The sequence below is a fragment of the Protomyctophum bolini genome, assembly GCF_963924005.1.
Source record: "Protomyctophum bolini genome assembly, chromosome: 23".
Lineage (NCBI taxonomy): Eukaryota > Metazoa > Chordata > Actinopteri > Myctophiformes > Myctophidae > Protomyctophum > Protomyctophum bolini.
The window spans coordinates 19,980,600-20,001,702 of NC_137884.1; the positions used below are offsets into that span (position 1 = coordinate 19,980,600).

At 45.6% G+C, this 21,103-nt stretch overlaps 1 protein-coding gene across 5 annotated transcripts in view; it reads right to left on the reverse strand.

Moving 5' to 3' along the window:
• Window positions 1–1,486: 1,486 nt before the first annotated feature.
• usp18 (ubiquitin specific peptidase 18) overlaps window positions 1,487–21,103 on the reverse strand; it is a 28,211-nt gene continuing 8,594 nt past the window's right edge. For 2 of the 5 annotated variants that reach the window (XM_080757122.1, XM_080757117.1), the window contains exons 11-12: window positions 4,407–4,700; window positions 1,487–2,589 (exon numbers count right to left, since the gene is read on the reverse strand). The gene's annotated coding sequence lies outside the window, so the exon portion shown is untranslated. Of the gene's footprint in view, window positions 2,590–4,406; window positions 4,701–21,103 lie in introns of those variants that run through there. The other 3 variants (XM_080757119.1, XM_080757121.1, XM_080757120.1) reach the window with 3 other exon arrangements.

Here is a 21,103-nt window from a genome sequence, read left to right on the forward strand (position 1 = left end):
GCTTTCACATCAACTGATTACACCCTATTGCCCTCTCAAAACCCAGAGTGTGAATAGAACTCAAGAGTGTACAAAATTGACCCGAAAGAGTACATTTTTACCAGTGGTGGAACGTAACTAAGTACATTTACTAAGTACTGTAGGTATTTGTAGTTTACTTGAGTATTTCCAATTTCCAATACTTTTACTTTCTACTCCACTACATTTATTTGAAAGCTAAAGCTAAAAATAAAAAAGAAAGGGGGAAAAAAGTGAGTTATTTTTCCACCACAGATTTTTACACTCCCTCGGTAAAATGTACACTTGGGATTGATTCTACAGCGCGGGAGGGGAGATCTCCATTCCCAAACATGAAACGTATAGGCTACATATTCATATAGATCATGGGGTGGTTCTTGGCCCTTTCACATGCTATTCTTGTCATGCTATCAGCGTAGCGGAGCAGGCCTCTATCAGGAGTGTCACACATCAAAGCTAGCCTTGTCAGTGCCACTTCACCACACCGTGGCTACACCAAAGTGGGAAAGACAGTGTTTTCCGAGAGAATAATGGCTACACGTGAAGAAGGTCAGACAGAGAAAATCCCCTCGCATGTTCCCCTTGGGAGTCTTGTTGTCGATTATCTGATGATTTAATAAAGAATTATTGGGTTACCAACACTTACAAGAATATCACTGACATTTTGAAGTGATATTAGGGGTTAACCGTTTAAAAAATATATTTTCTTTGGATTTTGCCTTTATTGATATAGGGTACAGTAATGTTTCGGACAGGAAAGGGGGAGAGAGATGGGGGGGAGACATGCGGCAAAGGCCGACAGGCTCGGGACTCGAACCCGCAACACGACGTCAGGCTGGATTACCGGCCTAGGTGCCTGGACCGCTCAGCCGCAGCACAGGCCAGGGGTTAACCGGTTTTAAGGGTTATGCAATACATAGACGGGAAACATTCCACTTGAGCAAATCCCAACTCAACTTACAAGCATAATGTTAGAAAGAGTGCAAGGATAAATGTATACCATTAGCTGCAATACACCAGGCCGATGTTTGCCTTGTGTTCATTTAGTTGTTGTATTATTTTCTGTTTGCATGTCTATGTCTTTATACTATACAGTGTGCCATTGCATCTTGGAATGTAATCATGAGAGTGCTGTGGCGCAAACAGTTAAATTGCAGCAAAACTGCAGCGCTAGATCGGAAAACAAATGGAAAGTCATTGAATCGGCACAGGAAAACGAGGGTGTTTCCCCACACTGTGCCTTTGGAATGTTTTGGCTAAAGTGAAAGCCATCATTCAAACCCAAATGCCAACATTTGAAGAGACAATGAAGGGACAGATAGAGACATCCGGGCCTGGTCTTTAGTCTGGGTCTGGAACACAAGTGCGTTTCTTCTCCGACTGTATCTTGGGCCTGGGTCAATGGCTCAGTAACCCCCCTGCCTCCCACCCCATCCCGTCCCGTCCCCCCTCCTCCCCCAGTTCGGTATACAAGTCGTTCGGCAGCTTGCATCCCTCACTCCAGTCCTAGCAGAGCTTCAGAGAACATTTTGCCCCATTCTCTTCTTGAACGCTTATAGGAGTGAGGAAAAAAGGAGAGAAGACCCAGACAAATTAATGGTGAGGGAAGGGAAGAGGGGAGGAGTGTATGGAGTGGTGTGCGTGCGTGCGCGTGCGTGTGTGTGTGTGTGTGTGTGTGTGTGTGTGTGTGTGTGTGAGGAAGGGGAAGCCTGGATTAAGTCATGAGCTGTGCGAGACATAGGTTGGATTTTTAGTGGGTGAGGTCACATCCTCTTTGTTGAACAGCGGACAAAGTCATTCTTCTCCGCGTGTCTAAAAGAGTGCACTCTGATGAAAAAAGATGATCTCTGGCGGTTAATTCAACTCTTCAAATGATCTGTAAGGGTCAGAGTTAAGTTAACACTCTATATATCTCTGTGTGTCGACACACCGAGGGGGCCACTTGTTCTGCCCCAGAGGTCGGCTCTGGAGTTTCCCTACTGTAAATATAGCTTCCCTTCCTTTCGCTTGCCTCATGCTGCACAGACGGCAAGTTGTGAGCTTGTAGATCCGCTGTTTTCTACTTGCGACACCGTCATACATACGACAAGAGTATGAATGAGGCCTCAAGGCAGTGGAGGACAGGGGGGACTCTAGGCCCGGGGCCAAGAGAGGCAGCGTCTGCCTGTCACAAGTGAGTGAGTGTGTGCGGTCAGAGATTAGGGAAGGAAAAGGACCCAAAAAACATCCAAATTCCGGTGGAGGCGCTCCTCCCGCAGCAGCTGTGGCTTTCCGAGTGGGGAAGGATGCTGGACAGCTGGAGCGACTCGATTGGCTGGTGAGGCCGTGGAGGGGGGGGGGGGGGCGTGTCCCCGGCCAACATGGCCACTTGGCCATGGACACGCTTCCTCTCTGTGAAGTCTTAAATGAGACGAGTGACAATTCATCGGGGACAGGATGTCCAATAGGAAGACGGACCCCTAGGGGTACAGATGGAGGGGGCCTTGCAGCTGGCCCACGCGGTGACCTTCATGATATCAAACCCTTTCTCCCTCTTTCTCGCTCCATCCCTTCCTCATAAGCACACTGTGCCTATAGTAAAGAAGAAAGAAAGAAAAAAAGGCATTAATCAGCAGGAGAGAGCAGAGCGGTTTCCAGTAAGTCATTTTCTGTACGTTTATTTTAAGGCGACGCAGGGCCTCGCTGCCGGTCCACAAATAACATTGCTTTCTTCGTCTCTCTCTCTCGACTTCCCCCGGCCTTTGCAACATTTCCTCTGCAGCACACTTTACATTTCCCTCCTGAGAGAGAAGAGGAAACGGGGGCCCTCTCTCGCCATGCGAAGGAAAGTGCTTTGAAAAGCGGGGCTCCAGCCAGCGAGCATATATACCATAAAATTCTCCTTATAAACGGCGAGCTTGCAGGATTCAGAGGCAGCAGCAGACTCGCCTGCCAGGGGCCCCCAGTCAGTCAGTCTGTCTGGAGGAGCTGCTTTCCTGTGTGTGTGAAGCATGCACAGCGCTGGGCCTCCTGAGCTTCATACGAGCAGCATAAAGAGGCCTCTGTGAGGCTGACTCAGCTCTGCTCTTAATTCACCTTATTGGTCTCATTGCGTGATTCAATTCCGAGGGAAGGCTCAAGAGCGACTGGTCCCTCAAGGACCACAGGGTCCCCCCCTCCCTCCCCCCCCCCCAATCAACAGAAGCCCCATCCATCCATTCATGCAACCAGAAGGATGGAACATGTTCTGTCATTGGCATGGAACATGGAATCCGTCTCAATAAACAGCCCCTGTGTAGCTAGCTACTAGAATTAGAGTGATCATCCATGACCTGTAGCCATGGCAAATACAGTAAAAATCATCTGTGAGCATATATGAAAATTGACCCCTTTGACTAGTGTACCCAAATGGATTGGGACGGTTGAACGCATACTGTAAGCCTTACAGTATGCGTTCAACCGTCCTTACAGTGTAAGGGTCCAACCCTTGGGTTCTTGAGGGTCTCTAGCCCCTCCAATGCCTGGCTTTTGAAATTACGTTATATGGCAGCCAATAAGCTTTTAATGTTTGTTTAGAGCGCTTTTAACAAAGATTGAATGGCAGCCAAATCTATGGACTTTAAATATTTGTTTACAGCAGTTAAACAAACATTGACGACGTGAGACGCCATGTGGCCAATATACTGTAAATACATCTTGGGATCTTTTTTTCCTATGCCCAGCACGGCATGTGATGATGTATGATGATAAGAGCACCCCTCACTTCACACGAGTAACGTAATGTATATAGTGGCAGTGAATCTGCAATGAATGAAAGTGACTGCCATACGTGGCAGCCAAGTCTATGGACTTTTAATGTTTGCTTTAAGCCGTGACGTCATGTAGCAGCCACAGTGGACGCCCCTGACTTCACTGAGTGGGATTTTTAAATGTATTTTACATAAACACATTAACACATTTGTTTTACTGTAAACTGATAATTCAATAAAGCTATACATAAATGTAGTGTCTCCCTGAGGTAATTGCCTTTTCTGGCTCCACTAAATGTCATTGTCTTGAAATTGAAACCATTCTAGGAATCTTGGACGACTACAGTACAGCATTGCGGCGCAGACTACGTTTACAGAATATGGAGGGCAGAGTGGAGGAACGTCTGAAATGTAGGCAACCAACCGGGCCTAATTCAGCGCCACATTGTAACATGCATGCACTGACCCACAAAACCACTAACCAATTCTTTACCAAATGCATGGCACTTGATCTCACCGCTAGCATGCTAGTAAGGCAAACAAACATTCCGTCTGGGTGATGGTGAAATCAGACAGATTCCCTTGTGCGTTGCGTAATGCGTATGCATTCCAAAAGAGCCCCAAAAGCAAGAGCAAGGCAAACAGCGGGGCATTACTGGCCTTATCTGGAGGAAATGTCATGATAGGAATTAGAGCGATGACGACTGTGTGGCTGACGGCGGCGTCGCTCTCCGCGTTCCCCTGGCTCACGGCCCGGCTTTGATCTTCTGGTTGCCTGGAGGCCTTCCGTCTGTGTAGGGTCCAGCGGCGTAGAGGTGTGGTCTCGGTGGCGGGGGCCCCCCTCGAGTAGACCTGCTCATCAGCATGGCACGGGGGCCCGTATCCACTGGGTCGTTCTTCTTGGCTCTGCCCAGGTGAGGGACTGCCATTACTGTTATCAGCTCATCTGTAAAGCTAAGTGGGCATTATTTATTACACTTACACACAACATGCCTATACGACGGAGCCAGTATGAGTTTAGCTGTTGCCCCATCCTCAGATATAAAGATTAATTTGTGAATCCTCGCCCTATAAAACATAGTAAAACTTTGTAGAGTGGAGACTCTTTTCTTTTGGCCATAGTTGGCTCTGTGTCTCTTCAAAACAACATGGTGGTCACCATTTTCCCATGTCTTTTTCAGTGGTGGAAAGTACATTTACTTAAGTACTGTACTTAAATAAAATATTGAGGGATTTTTACTTTACTTGAGCATTTCCAATTCCCAGTACTTTTACTCTACTCCACTACATTTCAGAGGTAAATATTGTACTTTTACTCCACTACTTTAGTTGAAAACTTTAGTTACTAGTTACTTTGTAGATTTTGAGTAATATTAAAAAAATGCATTACCCACTTCATCCCAATATACATTCTGGCCATTTGAAAATAGCTGATCTACAACCTCACAATGCTCCGCGATGCGATACATTGTGAGCTTGTAGATCTGCTATTCTCAAAAGATTTGAAAACCTGAAATGGAAAATTCTGCTTAATGAGTACTTTTACCGTTGGTACATTGTGATGTTAATACTTTTGTACTTGTACTACTACTAAGTACATTTAGAATTCTGGACTTTTACTTGTAACTGGGTATTTCTATATTGCAGTATTGATACTTTTACTTAATTAAGTAAAACATGCAGAGTACTTTTTCCACCACTGGTCCTTTTTCCCATGACACATTACTTTGGGCGCAGCCCTTTTTCTCTTTTTTTTTCTTTAGCTCAGAGAGCTTAAAATCCTGTTCAACGGGCTGAGCCTTATAGAAAAAGAGGGAGCTAAAAGTACTTTTGGCGGTGGTGAAAAACCAGTTTCAATCTGAACCTGGATTAGTCTCAATCAAATGACAACCTTGAAGGACTAGATACTTGCGTTTCATTGCTGAGCTAAGGGTCCCCCCAAGCTACGAGAGGTGGATTAGGGTGACACATGACACAACTTGCTATGCACCAACTATGCATAGTTGCGCACACACACACGATATATAGTACGATCCATCTACAAAAATTTCCCACAAGGACTGCCCTGTTCAATCTATCAGGCCTATTAATATCAGATACCTCCCAGAAGAAAACTTTTTTTTCCTCCTCTTTGCCTGAGGTCAGTGAAGAGGAAGTCATCAATTCTTCCCACCGAAACTCTGGGAGGAGCGCCGGGACCCATTCTTTCCAACTCTCTTTCTCTAATCGTTGTTATTCGGATGTCAGCCAGCCTTGAGCCGGCCGGCCCACACCGGTCCACTTGTGTGAGATCACTAGATCAGGGGAGAGAGAGAGGGGGTGGGGGCCTGGGGGGGGGGTTCACAGCAGTGTTGTTTTTGTCAACTAAAACTATGACGAATAATGTCCGTCGACTACCTTTTTACACTGACGAAAACTAAATGGAAACTAAATGAAAACTGAGCTATTATGACTACAACTAAGCTAAATGTATTGACAATTTCGTCAACGGATGAAAACTAGACTAAAATGTTAGGAAGGGACTAGTGGACAAGAGATCCAGTATAAGTCATTTTACACTTGGTTGCATGCTGAAAATAGCCAATCTACAAGCTCACAATGCGTCGCGCTGTGAGCGGGTAAAATCATCATTACGATGGCATCAAGGCCTGCGGAAATACATTTTAGTTGACTAAATCACCTGTAGATTTAGTCGACTAAAATCTTATAATATTTAGTTGACTGAAGTAGACACTAAACACTAAAACATTCCGGGTGACTAAAATGTGACTGAAACTAAATGAAAACTATTCAAGAGACTATATGACTAAAACTAAAATATAAATTTGCTGCCAAAACAACAACAACAGTGGTTCACAGTGCTTCTTGGCCCTATGGGCTGCATGCGACGCTGCAGGCTGAGCCTAGGCCAGAGCTTCCCAGGCTCAAGGCCTCGTCCCTGGGGGAGCGCTCGTGCAAGTTCCGGGCCATGTCGCTCGGAATCCTCCCGCAGCCTACAAAGTGGGAACGTAGCCAAATTATAAGCAGCAGCATCCATCCAGAAGGATGTGCATCTAAAAATATCAAACATATAGCTGAGAAAGGAGTTTAGGTATAGGCCGTCTCGATGCACATGCATCAGACTCATAACGGAAACACACCTACAAGGTCTGTAATCAAAGTATAGACTGGGTATGCACGCTGCATGACATCATCATATCCGGAAGTTATGCAGGAATGCCTAACTGAGTGGCAAAAAAAAAAAAAAAACGTTCTGGCCTTGACAGCCCAGGCACACATACAGTACACACAGAAAAGTCCTATCTGATTGCATTAAACAACGTTAAACTCGATTTGCCTTTATATTATGCATGCGCATACCCTCTATATTGGAACTGCTTTATAATCCGATGAGTGTGTACACGCAGTGGGGCGTCTCCCACCTGTCATAACTGCTCTGTAAATGTTCAGTGACAACTGTACCTACAGTACAAACCATAAACTGGCTATGAGCAGAGAAGTCACTCTTCGGTGTGTGGCTATATGTTTTGAGACACTCTGCATCTGCAATGGCATTCTCATGGAAATGGCAGCGCCCGGTCAGACTGATTCTACGACAACCTTGGATGTCTTTTGTTTCCGTTGCTTATGCAATTGTTGATAACAGGAAGTACAGAAGGCATATGTTATGGTTGGAGCTCCGGCCTGAGCTCAAGTCCTTGGTCAGGATTCCCACTGTCACTGAGGAAATGAAAGCACAGGGAGGATCTCTTTATGGTTAGCCCATGAAGACATAAATACTCACTGCATGGGAGAAGCAAGACTTTCAATGGGCCTGCCGGAAAACTGATGAACAGGCAAAGAAGAACATTATTGCACAAGATGAGAGTGCTCGTCGCAGGCAGTGAAACCTCTCAAAGGACAGACACACGCACACAAACTGTCCAGGGGCCCTTCGGAGAAATTTGACCGTGCGGTACTGGGTTTTAAGCCCTGAAAAGGGCTCCTGTGGCCCTTCATTGGCAATTGATTTTGTTAAATTTAGGTCAAAAAGATGATAAAAACACAGAAAAACATGAAAATGTCACGCGCACTATGGGGGCAAAGATTACCGGCGCAGGGGCCCTCGTGGGAGTTAGTCCGTCCCTGACGCGCACGCACGCACACACGCACGCACACACAAACACATTTGCATTTGAGTCATTGTCCTCCAGTTGTTGCTGTTGACCTGATGAAAAAGGGGGGCAAAAAAAAAAAGGAAAGAAAGCAAACATGCTTGAGGAATCTATGAAATGCAAAGCGTGGGAGGAGTGGCCTGACACATGTGGCTAGACATGAAAACAACCAGAGCTTTCAAGGTGCGGCTTCTCTCTCTGCAGCCTGTCGGCAGTCTCGCCGAGTCGCCTGTCAGGCTGATATGTTCTCCCTCTCTCTCAGATGTGACGGAACTGAGCATGTTTGTATTCCATAGGGTTTCCAGAGTTCAGTCTGTGCCCCCGGGGCGTGCAGATATGGGTGACTGTGAGGGGGCCATTGGAAGTCCCTCGTTCCCACACACACACAGTCGGCTTGCAACTGACATCACGTCTTTTTATGCACGAACACGGCGCTATGGGACTCTCACGTCAGTTGCTATACCAGTGCTGGAAAAAGTACTCAAATGTTTTACTTAAGTAAAAGTATCAATACATCAATTTAGAAATACTCTGTTACAAGTGAAAGTCTGGAATTCACTTGAGTAAAAGTACAAAAGTAATCGCATTTTTTTTAAACTTAAGTACAAAAGTACAAAGTACTCATTATGCAGAATGTCTTATTTTATACGTTTTCAAATGTATGGAAATCTTTTGAAAATAGAAGTTGGGGGACAATCCAGGCTCGAGTGTGACTTGACATGAAAGCCCCGTGAATGCACATAGACACACAGGAAAGCTTTTGCACGCCAGTTCTGCTTTTAAACCAAAATCGGTAAACCAGAGGATATGTTCTTGTTCCTGTCTGTTTCTGTGAATTGTGTGCTGTAATGTATCTTTTTGTAATGTATTGTGTCTGTCTTGTCTGATTCTTGAACGGTGACGTCATGGACGCAAAACTTCAGCGCAAGCTGACAATAAAGTTGTATCGCATCGTATCGTAGATTGACAGTATATATATATATACCGGTATATATATCAACACATAAATACACTGAGGGAGGGCAGACCGGCAGACAGTTAAATCATGAGTTAAACCATTGGTTCTCAAAGTGGGGTCCGGCCGGGATCCACCAGCGGTCATTCGAGGGAGTTCCAGGGGGTCCCCAGCTAAATTATAGATAGTTAGGAACCAAATGGACCCTTATGGGTCTGCAACTCAGAGAGCCTACAAATGGATCCATATACGCTCTCAGAGTAAAATTAACAGTGATTTTACAATTGGAGTCCCAGAGATGGGAATGCCATTAAATGGGGGGTCTGAGGCCTATATGCATGTCACACTGGGGGGATCCTTGAAATTAAAACGGGTTGAGAATCACTGCTAGAGCCGTGACAAATCTTCTCTTACGGGGGTCCCTGCATGGCATATGTTTTCAAATGGGGGTGCGCGGGTTATACGTCTCAACTTGGGGGTCCTTGACATGGAAACTTTTGTGAACCACCGAGTTAAAAAAAATGTGCAGTGAACAAACAGGGTGGTATAGAGATAGGCAGCTGAGGTCATGCTCTGTTGCATTCCGCAGAGAGAGAGAGAGAGAGAGAGAGAGAGAGAGAGGAACAACAAAAGCCAAAGGTGTCAATGACCAACAACAGCTGGTTCTGCTTCCTCAAGAGAGCGGTGTCTGTCTGCAGTGTTGCCATGTCGAGCTTATTATAAGCAACTTTGGGCATGCTTTTTGTGTGAAGTAGCTTGTAAAATAGGCCTATTGGTAGTTGCGTGTTGCGGTTTTGTGGGGCTTGTTTCTAAAGTGTGGTTGCTTAAGTTATTTGGGCTCGTTTCCTAATGTCGTCCAACTAAACCAGTAGTGATTCTCACACATTTTCATGTCAAGGACTTCCGGATTAATGTATTGGTCCAAAGACCATATAAAAAGATGTTTTGCCAGGAACCCCCCATACAAGATTTGTGTTGAAAATAGCAGAATAGTAGAAGTGGAAGGCTCATCTGAGGACAACCTATAGAGAGAGAGAGAGAGAGAGAGAGAGAGAGAAGTAAATCTGCTATCTACTAGCAGCTATAGTAGATAGTAGATCTGCTATTTTCAAATAGGCTTCCTTTGGGCTTGTTTTCATGGACCTGGTTGCTTATTTCTCTCACAAAATCTATACGATACAGTTCCTTTCCCTCTGTTGCACTCACCAGGGGTGGAATAAGTATATGTCAGCGTTTTACTTCAATAGTCAAAGTACCAGTACTGCAATGTAGAACTATACTCCGTTACTATTACTAAAGTAAAAGTCCGGAATTCAAAATGTACTTGAGTACGAAAGCATTGGCATTAGAATGTACTTAAAAGTACCCCAAAAGTAAAAGTACTCATTGTGCAGAATGTTTCGTTTTAAATTTTAAAATGTATTAAAATCTCACAATGAAAAGCTATTTTCAAATGGCGCGAAATGGACATAGGGCTGGAGTGCTTACTGTGTGTTTTGTCATATAATCCAAATCTACAAAGTAACTAACAAACAAAATATCACTTAAGTACCAGCACTTAAGTAAATGTACTGAGTTACTTTCCACCTCTGTGTACTCACTGACTACAACAGTTTCCAATGACATCTGATATCGCAATGAGCGCACATGGCCTGCATGTCCAGTCAGTCCGATCGTCTTGACATGACATCAGGAAGCCCAGCTCGAATCTAGACGGACAGAGGACATGTGAAGTCGTCCCCCCCCCCCCCCCCCCAAAAAAGTGCTTCTTCTTCTCATCTGGCTAGAGAAGAAACACAAATACATGACATGACATACATGGTAGAGAGAGAGAGAGAGAGAGAGAGAGAGAGAGAGAGAGATAACACATTCTCTCATGCTACAATCATTTCCTCCCTCCGGCATGGTTTCTGCCTCGACAGCTAGCTCACCAGCTGAGAGGAGGATGTTGCTGGTGAATATGCCTCGGCAGCAAGTATACATGGAAGATAAGTGACACTGCTGGATTATTTTTTCTTCTCCCCAGCCTGTCAAAAAGGCTGCGACACCAAACCGTACGTCCAACCGGAGGAGGTTGCAACGTCATGCATTCTGTTCGAGCTGAACATTAGCATAAGGAAGGAGTGAAGATGATGCAGGGTCATTCTAATTCACCTTTAGCAAAGCCCCGCCCTCTACCAGTTAAGACACTCCTACTTGGACACTTTCCAGCCCGGGCTCATTCGTTCCAATGTAAATACCGTGGATTTTACACGTTAAATACTGGTTCATTTTTGGAACTAGACCTTCAAAATCTCTTCCAAATCCGTCAACAAGGCCTGCCATGTGCACTGGGAAAAATATGTGCGTGACATTTCTTTTTAAAACAATGTTTTATCATATAGGAAAACTATATGTACCCATGTTAAGTCAAAGTCAGAGTCAAAGTCATACGATTTGTCACACACGTTAACGCAGTGAAATTTGTTCTCCGCATTTGACCCATCTCTTGGAGCAGTGAGCCGCAGCCAAGGAGCGGTGAGCTGCAGCCGTGCCACGCTCGGGAATCATTAGTAGATTTGACCCCCCAACCCAACCCTTGGATGCCGAGTGCCAAGCAGGGAGGCATTGGGTCCCATTTTTACAGTCTTTGGTATGACCCGGCCAGGGATCGAACCCCGACCTCCCAGTTTCAGGGCGGGCACTCTAACCACAAGGCCACTAGTAATGGTGCTTAGCTGTGATTGGACCATAGCAGTTTGGGGAGGGGAGGGGCCAATCTAAGTAACTAATGGGCACGGTTTACGATTCTGTGACTGTTCCTATCCATCCGGACACAACTCGGACAGCACTGAATCGACTGAAGATGATTTCGCAACGCCTCAGGCGACTCGTTCGTCTGAGGCGGCACGCCCCGTCGGTGAAACGGAGTGCACCTTAGTCAATCTGACAAAGATATTTATAAAGATATGTTTGGGCCCTTTTCTGCCTTACTAATTGGATAGTGTACTGTACACTATAAGGTGACAGGAAATGTGGGGAATGACACGCAGCAAAGGTCATCGCCAGGATCGGGACTCGGACTCGCGACACACTGTCAGGCTGGATTAGCAGTCTAGGTGCCTGGACCGCTTAGGCCGGCTCAGGCAATCTGACAGTTTTTGTGTTTTTGTAACTGTGACATAAACATTTAAAAACTGTGTTCTCCATTATTCTAGTAATCTAAAAAGCTAATCATAAGAATAATTGCTAAGAAAGAAATTCTCGGCTCTTTGCCCACAGATGCCGACTTGTGACTGGGCCAGGGACTATTAGCCTGGCTAATAAGCCAGACTCAAATCACACTCGGTCTGGTTTATTAACCAGGCTAAGGGACTATATGTTCTCCTTTGACCTCTGTTCACCACGGCTCAATGTGCTCTCTCTCTCTCTCTCTGAACGCGAGGTGACGTGACGGCTACGGCAAACGGACGGGCACGTGCCAACACGTCCAGCTCTTTGCCCTCCGTCTCTCCTCTCGTCATACCGAGCATGCTTTCTCACTCAGGCTTTAGGCACCGAACATGTTCTCACAACTCTTCTTTCAGAAGATAATAGATAATTTTATGTACGTAAGCTCCCTGGCCTGCGAGGAAGAATGTATCGGATAAAATCATCATCCCTAGCTCCAGCATTGTGTACAAGTTCAACCACATAGCAGGGAGACATGGTGGCATGACTTAGCGGCCTTTCTATAAAATATATACAGTAAATTCCTTGCTTTATGAGAATAGAGGTATCCATGTGTGTGTGTGTGTGTGTGTGTGTAGACTGGCCACAGGGTAGACCCCATGCTTCTGTCAAAGACATATTGAAGCCAATTAAGCTTCACTCATGTTGCCACATCAAATGGCTGCTCACCAACTTAATGGGACCAGTTGTTTTTTTGCACGTTATTGTCCCGCCGGTGCGATTTAAGTCTGAAAGACACACATCTGAACCTGTGGAGGTTTAAGCGCATTTCCAGATGTTTCATCCCCTGGCCATCGCTCACATGTGCAACGGATTTCAGAGAGCATTGCCTCGTGGAGCTTTACATCATCCGACATAGGAAATGCATTCACGTTTGCAAGGCATATACGGAGCAACTTCAAAAACTGAAAGCTGATGTGAATATTGCACGCACAATCACTGGCTATGTGGCTCCTCGGCAGCCCAGAGGTGCGGCGGTTCGGTTCCGACTGTAATGGAAAACCGCGTGGTGCTCCCATTGACGTCGCATCTCAGCCGAGCGTCCCAAGAACACATGAAAATGCTTTTTGCAATGTCATAACACGGAAGACGAGGAGACCGCTATACGCCCGTCGACTATAACAGCGGCAGATTGTGCTCGCAGATCAAACGGGCTCCCGCGGCCTGGGGCACGTTATATCACATTTCATTTTTGGGCCGAGGCCCTTCATTCATTTCTGACATTTACAGTTGGATCAGTGAGCAGCCCCCCTCTCCGAGGCCTCTTGGCTCTCGCTCTGCACTGAGGCCCCGTCAGCCACTCTGGAAAAACCCAGTGCATCTGATTCACATTGCCTGGCTCCACTTGTGTGTTCCGTTTTGGGCCCGTGCCGCTGGAGGAGCAGAGCGGGCCAATTAACAGCCGCCACTCCGAGACGACCATGATGTCATCCTCCCCTTCTCTCCCTCTCCGCCATAACAGGCTGCAGATGAGAAGGCGGCTTTTCTTTCTCCCTGTGAGCTTTAAGCAAAGCAGACGACGGGATGAAAATGGCATTGGATGTCTATTCTATACGAACAATTGCATCTTTCTGGATCTGCTCTCAATTATTGCCAATTACCGCGGTCCCCCATGCGTCACGGGCTGTTAACAGTGCAGCACTCGTCGACTTAAGTCAGCGCGGATAATGTCGTGTCATTTATCTCATGCGAGAGAAAGAAGGAAAAAAAAAACACTTATGATTGATAACAGCCCAAGAGAAACAAATGTGAGAGAATGGCTTTTAAGGCCTGTTTCCGTCGTAGTCGTGGGACAGAAGTGAGGCCACCGAGGCAGGACCTCCGTATGGTGTTAATTGTGGCCACGCCCCCGAATACAAAGCACCTGTGTGCTGCAGTCAGTGTGGCCCTCTGGCCTCCTGCACTGGCCAAGCTGACACACCTTCTTTGTGTGGAAAGCCACAGTCAGCCAACTGTGTGTCCTCGGATATCAAAGGGGAGGTGATGACAATGATGCTGGGAGTGGCCCTCACAAACACTGTGGCGCACACACACACACACACACGGGCAGACGCGTGCAAATCCCAATGCGGCAAAAACACACGCACAGTCGCGCGCACACACACACACACACACACACACAGTCACACACACACACACACACACACACACACACACACACACACACACACACACACACACACGCTCCAGTGTACGTCTTAAGCACAATCCCAGAAGGCCTTGCATTTTGGAGGAAACGAGCATGGAAGCCACATCAGTGGGTCTCTCTCCTCCCTGCAGGGACCTGTGGGCTGCGACAGACCTCCTCTCATTTCCCTATGTAATCTATCTCAAAACGCCCCACAACCACACACTTCATATAGACTCCATGGGCCTCTGCAGACGACATCTTTTACCCCGAATGAATTTGTCAGCATAGATTCAAGGAGGAGCGAATGAATCCCCCGCCGTAAATGTATAGTTGCATGAAGGCAACGTGAACGTTTTGAGAATGTTGATTTTATCACCCGAGAGTGCTGTCGACCCGCCGTCGATCGCTTTCTATTTGATGTAGAAGCAAAGATTGTGTCTTAATGTGGGAAGAAGATAAGTGAACCTGGAGCTATGTCAGACGTGAACATTATTAAGGTTCATACAGATCATGGTACTCCGACACAGTACGCGGAGCAGAAGTCTTACATTACGCAAAGTGACGCCAGGTGAAGTCCACTGCCAGCTGACATTCACCACATTGATACACCGATGGGAGGAGGAAACCATGCAAGGCACAAACCTGCACATCGGGAGCAATTAGGGGTTCAGAGTCTTGCTCAAGGACACTAAACTCTGGGGATTTAACTGGGAACCCTGGGGTTCCCATCCAGCCGCTCTACCGGCCACTCTACCCCTGAGCCACTGAGCCGCCCATTATCAAGAGTGCAGTCTTTGCTGTGGGAGAGGAAAGAGCTTTGATGGTGAATTCCTCTGTAAATCTTCACAAGCCGTGGTTCAGTTCTAGCTCAGGGGAGGGTCGGTCGGTGAAGTGGGGTCAGGCACCTAACCTCAAGTCACATACTGGAGCAGGGCTGCATGGAAGGAGCCAATTCCCTTTACATAATGGGGAAAAAGGTGCTATACATGCTTATGTATAATACTTAATTATAATAAGGTAAGCAAAGTTACCTCTAATTGTGTCCATTTTCAGCCTAAGGTGCTGATATTACAGAGGAACAGAGAAAAGCTACAGGATTTTCGGGAAATGACCACAGACCTTCAGAAGAGAAAACATGCCCAAGTCTCGTCAACCATGCCTGTTGAATGGATGGCTCTGTTGGTAAACGCAGATACATTTCTCTCAATCAGCTCTGTATCTCTATCATGTTCTTTTCCGTATAGCATGACGGCTACTTTACAATTCATCGTAAGACTGCGTCACTCAGTCACAACACTTTGACACATCACGTCAAAATTTACTTTACTCTGCTCGCTGAGTCGCTATAAGAGGATCTGAATCTTGTCCGAAATGTGTCTTTGGGGCTGTTGTCATACAGACTGCGTGAAGCTATGCCCTGTTTCGCATTCCTCTGCCATCCAACCTCTGTCTCTGCCTGGACTTTCCCACAGAACCCTAAACCCTGTGAATGAGAGTGGGCCTTTGTTTCAGGCATTTTTTATCCTGATCCCGGCAACTTCCCCGTGGTGGAATGCAACAGGAATGCCAGCGCCTGCTACCTGGCATTAGAGAGTCTTTGTCCGGAAATAGGAGAGGCTGAAGCAGAGAACAGGTCAAAGAGGTTTTGACAATGGATCGCTCACTCTCTCTCTCTCAAGGTGCCCAGCCCATATTACTGTGCAAATGAACGGCACAACCCCGGGTCAATTTCTGAAACATGGCAAGGTGCACCACGTAGAAGCTAAAACAAAACAAAAAAGAAGCACTTTGTCTGCAACTAGGCCAGTTTCCCTATGAGATCGCTACAGTATACCTGTCACAAGACTTTTTCCCACTGTACAAATCATTAACTGGCTTGCCGGTGTAGCAACTGATTGGCATGCATACACAAGCACAATTGAAAATGTGTGTGTCGGCTGGCTGCTGCAGTTAACAGGTTGCCATGAGCTTATCGTCGCCGGCTGAGAGCAGTGTTGCCAACCCTCACGAGAGAAATAAGCCAACCACACCTCCAAAAACAAGCCAACTCTTGCGAGAGAAATAAGCCAAATCTCCACTCGAAAAACAAGCCAAAACAAGCCCAATAATATGGCCTGACAAACCCTCAACTCTGGAAAAAAAAAACAAGCCAAAAGTTGCAAGAAACAAGTGGACGTGGCAACCCTGGCTGAGAGTGAGAGCTGGAGCAGAATGGAAGGGGTTAACCTCAAGGTGTAATTCCATTCGTTCCTGTACACTGACACATTGGTTTAAGTGTGGGAGGTAAAAGGACTCCATGATTTACAGAACGGGGATTTTGTTTGACACGGTTCAGAGTTTCAGTGTAGTGTTTTAGTTCATTTGCATCAGCATATATATATATATGTACGTAATTAACCACTTAAGCCTTAAATACTGTTGTAAGCTTGAAGAGTTGCAATTTATTTAAAAATTCTTAACATTTTGTGATTTTTTCTTTTCCTCTTTCAAAATGTTTGGCCTATGTTTGTTGGTTTGGCCTAACGACATGGACGCCAGGTTTGAAAGTGGTTAAATGACAAATTAACAAAATGACCCGCAGGCTTGGCGCTTATACGGTCAGTTTCCAAACCAGGACGTTTTACCAAAAACACATACAGTATAGCAGATCTACAAGCTCGTAGCGCGCCACTCGGTGGCGCGCTATGAGCGCCACCGAGTGAGCTTGTAGGTCTGCTATATGATACAAAACGGATCAGCTGTAAGCGTGGGAACAAGCCAACGTTTTGGTCTACATGTCAGAGCAGGAGTTTGCTTTGTGGCGGGTATGCACAGGCACACAGTTAACCCGGGCCCGTCAGTAAAGCCATTTCAGCTGTAATGTGAGCAGGCCCCATCTCTGAGACTGATGTCGCCCGAGTCCCACAGTCTGATGATGAGGATAAGGTGCTGAGGGGTAACTAACGACAGACCAAAGCACACACATGTCTGGGACATCAGGTCACAAATCCTACAGTTACCCCAAGCAGCCTCACTTCCTGGGGAGGACCACCACCAGAGAGAAAGCCATTACCTAACTGGTCAGTTCAAACAAATCAAGATACACATTTTAAGTAAAGTTCCAAAAAATTATAATCACACCCGTGTGAAGTGAGGGGCACTCTCATCATCGTACATCATCATGCATCATCTCATACTGGCCAATCAGAATGCCTGTTGCCACAAATTTACGTCATATATTTGCGGCCCTCAAAATAAAAATAAAAGGAAAGAAAGAAAGAAATAAAGAAAAAGGACTCTTCCAAAGAGGGTATGTGCGTGACATCATCATCATACCCGGAAGTTACAGTATGCGGGAACGCCTGAGTGGCCAAAAACTACTTTCTGGCCATCCAAACAGAAAAGTCCTATCTGATTGCATTAAACTAAGTGAAACGACGTTAAACTCACTTTGCCACTCACTTTTTGCATGCGCATACCATCTATTATTAACCAGTGAACCAGTTTAATCCAATATTTTTGATTCAACGGACGTGAGGGTGAATACGTCGAGGGTGAATAGACCTAAACACGAACCATTGACTGTATAGGTTCTGACAAAACCCAACCAAATACGAACCACGCTTTTCCTTTAGTGTTGTAATTTAGTTATGGCAGTTGGACTGCAACATGCTCTTCCCTAGAAAACCCAGCAGATGTGCTCTTTATTACCCACAGGCCGCCAAACGTCCAAGGGAGTAGAAGTGAACAGGGGAAGAGAGTCTGTTGTCCAGGCCCTCACGGTCTCTCCAGAGAGGAAAGTTATGAACTCAGTGGGAAAAGATAAGGCCAGTTCCTCGACATGACAGCCCATAAGGGTAGATAAAGAATTCCGCCAAATTCCACACCAGTTAAGTATATTCATAGACAACGGCACTTTTTTTTTTTGCAGTCTGAAATTCCCAGCCTATAATGGAAACACTAGCCTGCATTCAGGCCTGAATGTGAACTGAGGGTGACATCTTGAAAGTAATGTCATAGCCATGAGGTCACCAATCAAAGTGCATGCCTTCCAATAGAGGGTATGCGCGTGACATCATCGTACGTGGAAGTTATGCGGGAACGCCCACTGAGTGGCAAAAAACGACTTTCTGGCCTTGCCAGCCCATTCATCTAAACAGAAAAGTCCTGTCTGATTGCATTAAACAATGTTAAACTGACCAACATTGCAGCTGTATGAAAAGCTTGAATTATCCTCTATCTGCAAAGTTTTTGTTTCATATAAATCCACCATAGACATGTTATGAGCTACTTTCTGTCAAGAAATGCCCTGCATTTGATTATTTTTCTAATTGTCAGAGTTTGGAAGTGCTTGTTTTCAATAACACAACATTTTGCTGCCTCCTGCATTATGTGACATTTAGAAACAGGTGGTACGCAGGACGGTTGAGTGATTTCCAACGAGCGCTTCCAAACTCCAACACTCCATGCTGCTCAATGTTTTGCCACTCAGTCTAAATGAGGGGGGCGTGTCCTGATGGGAAAATCATGCATGTGCATACTCTCTATACCACCAGAAGGTTGCAACACCTGACTGCACCACTGAAGTTGAGATGAAGCTAAAAATGGGTGGAAATGTATGTAACGATCATATAGAATTAGGTCATTCCAATCACATAGGATTTTCATTTGTGTGAGCAAACACACATAACTGCGTTCGATGATCTGATTTACCAATTCTTTGACAAAAAGGGAGGAAAGAAAATCGAAGTCATGCTGCAGACATTTGCCTTCGGTTATTGTTTACTATTTACGAGTCGACTTCACCATGGTCACCACCAGCAGCCTTCAGAGAGCGTGCAGCAAGAATCATTTCCTATTCGAAACTACATTATGCAACTACAGGACGAAACATACAGTATGAGCTGGTTTGCCACCCCTAAGCAACCAGAGATCTTCTGATAGATAGGTTAGGCAGGATTAAAGTAGATTAGGACAGTGACATGACAGGGCTTGTTAGTGTATCTTGGGGGTAAATCAGTCTCAGCATTAAAGCTGAGACTGACTCAGCTCATGAATATACAACTGAAGGAGCATTCATCAATTCATCCAATTAAAACAGGCAAGTCTATCTTCCATTCATAACTTTCTGTTCTGAAGAACGGAAGAACCCGAGGCTGCTTCAGGAACTACAGTCAAGTTTATTTCCTTTCTATTGTTGTAAGAGCAAAAAGAAAACGTGGAACTAGACATGGAAAATAGAAAGGCCTCTCTGACTATTCCTGGTGGAAACTAAATTAATTTTTGAAAAACATTATCTGACACAAACTCCACTTCAGGGGGGCTGGAACGTTGGCTGCTTAGAGACATGTCACTCATATTCAAGTCTTTCAAAGTTAGGCACAGCCATTAATCTAGGCCTTAAAATCCACAACGTAAAAATGGGGAAATATAAGAGTTGTTCTCAAATAGCCAAATCCCATTTTCTCCATCATGTCTTATACTCACGTAGTAACTGGTAAACACACATCAACAAAACGCTAAAAAGTATTAATGGCCCTCCAAACTTTTATCCAAATAAAACAGGGGGATTCTTAAGTGTTGCCACATTGCTACTTCTATGGAATATCTGCCAAACTCCTCGCCTACATGCCTCCTGTCTCTACGATCTCACAGGGACACCACATAACCACTTGGAATGTAGTTGTCTTTACCTCACTTTTGCTCTGTCAATGCCTGCCGCTACTGGGCAAATGGCATGTGCCCCGGCAATAAGGTGCTTTGAGGTGCCTTAATGCTTACAGTAGGTACAGTATAGCCAATTCTAAAAGACTGTCATTGTCCATCCATACAGTGGTCCAAGTAATCATATCCAGGGGTCAGACCTGAAGATTGATCACACAACTACAGACATCAGGCAGCTGTGACTCATACAAACTAAGATGTCCCTTACTCCCTTCAGTCAGGCTTTAAGCGTAGCCTCAAGGTGTGGTACCAGTATCATATGTGTCGGCCTTGTGCCAACGCGTAGCTAGACAGATGGCCATCTAAACTGTGACGCATGCCTGGCTGCCATCTCCAATTGTAATGGCAAAGGAAAATCACATTATAGCACTTGATTAATTATTCAAGGCCTTTTAACAATGGCTGAAACACTAACCAACACACACAGAATCAGTTATTGTTGTATCCCATTGAATTCATCATTGTAAGTATACTGTTCTTGAGTTGTGCTTTGTGTTAAGATAATTGTCTCTCTGGTTCCCGGGAAGGCATATACCAGCTGGGTCACTTACAAAGATACAGATTTAGTTTCTATCGAGTATGGACCTTTTTGAGCACCTGGCCATCATAGTGCTAGTCAACCGGCATTGACTAGCATTATGAAAATAATAGTACACACGCAATACGCACTGCAAGTAGGGCAACACGCCAAGGGGGGCAACAAAATGGGGGGCTGCCCCGTGGTTTGACCTCCCTTTAGTTCGACAATGCAGTAAGGTTGGCGAACATGCATTAAGGTTGGCGAACCGAACACGCATTAAGGTTGGCGAACATGCATTAAGGTTGGCCAACATGCATTAAGGTTGGGGAACCTGCATTAAGGTTGGCGAACATGCATTAAGGTTGGCGAACATGCATTAAGGTTGGCGAACACGCATTAAGGTTGGCGAACATGCATTAAGGTTGGGGAACATGCATTAAGGTTGGGGAACATGGGCTGCTCCGTGCTTGCCGTTATGTATAGGTTAGGGTCAAAGATAGGGTTTTGTAATGGTCGAACTAACGGGAGGTCGAACCAATGCCACAAAATGTGCCAAAAAGTGGCAAGCCGAACCTCATAACAATGTTCTTCATAACGCATGCCCATGTGGGCGTCCTCGCAAATAGCAAAAAGTAGCCTGCATGACATAACGCAGTGCTGTCGTCGGGATGGGGGGGGGGGGGG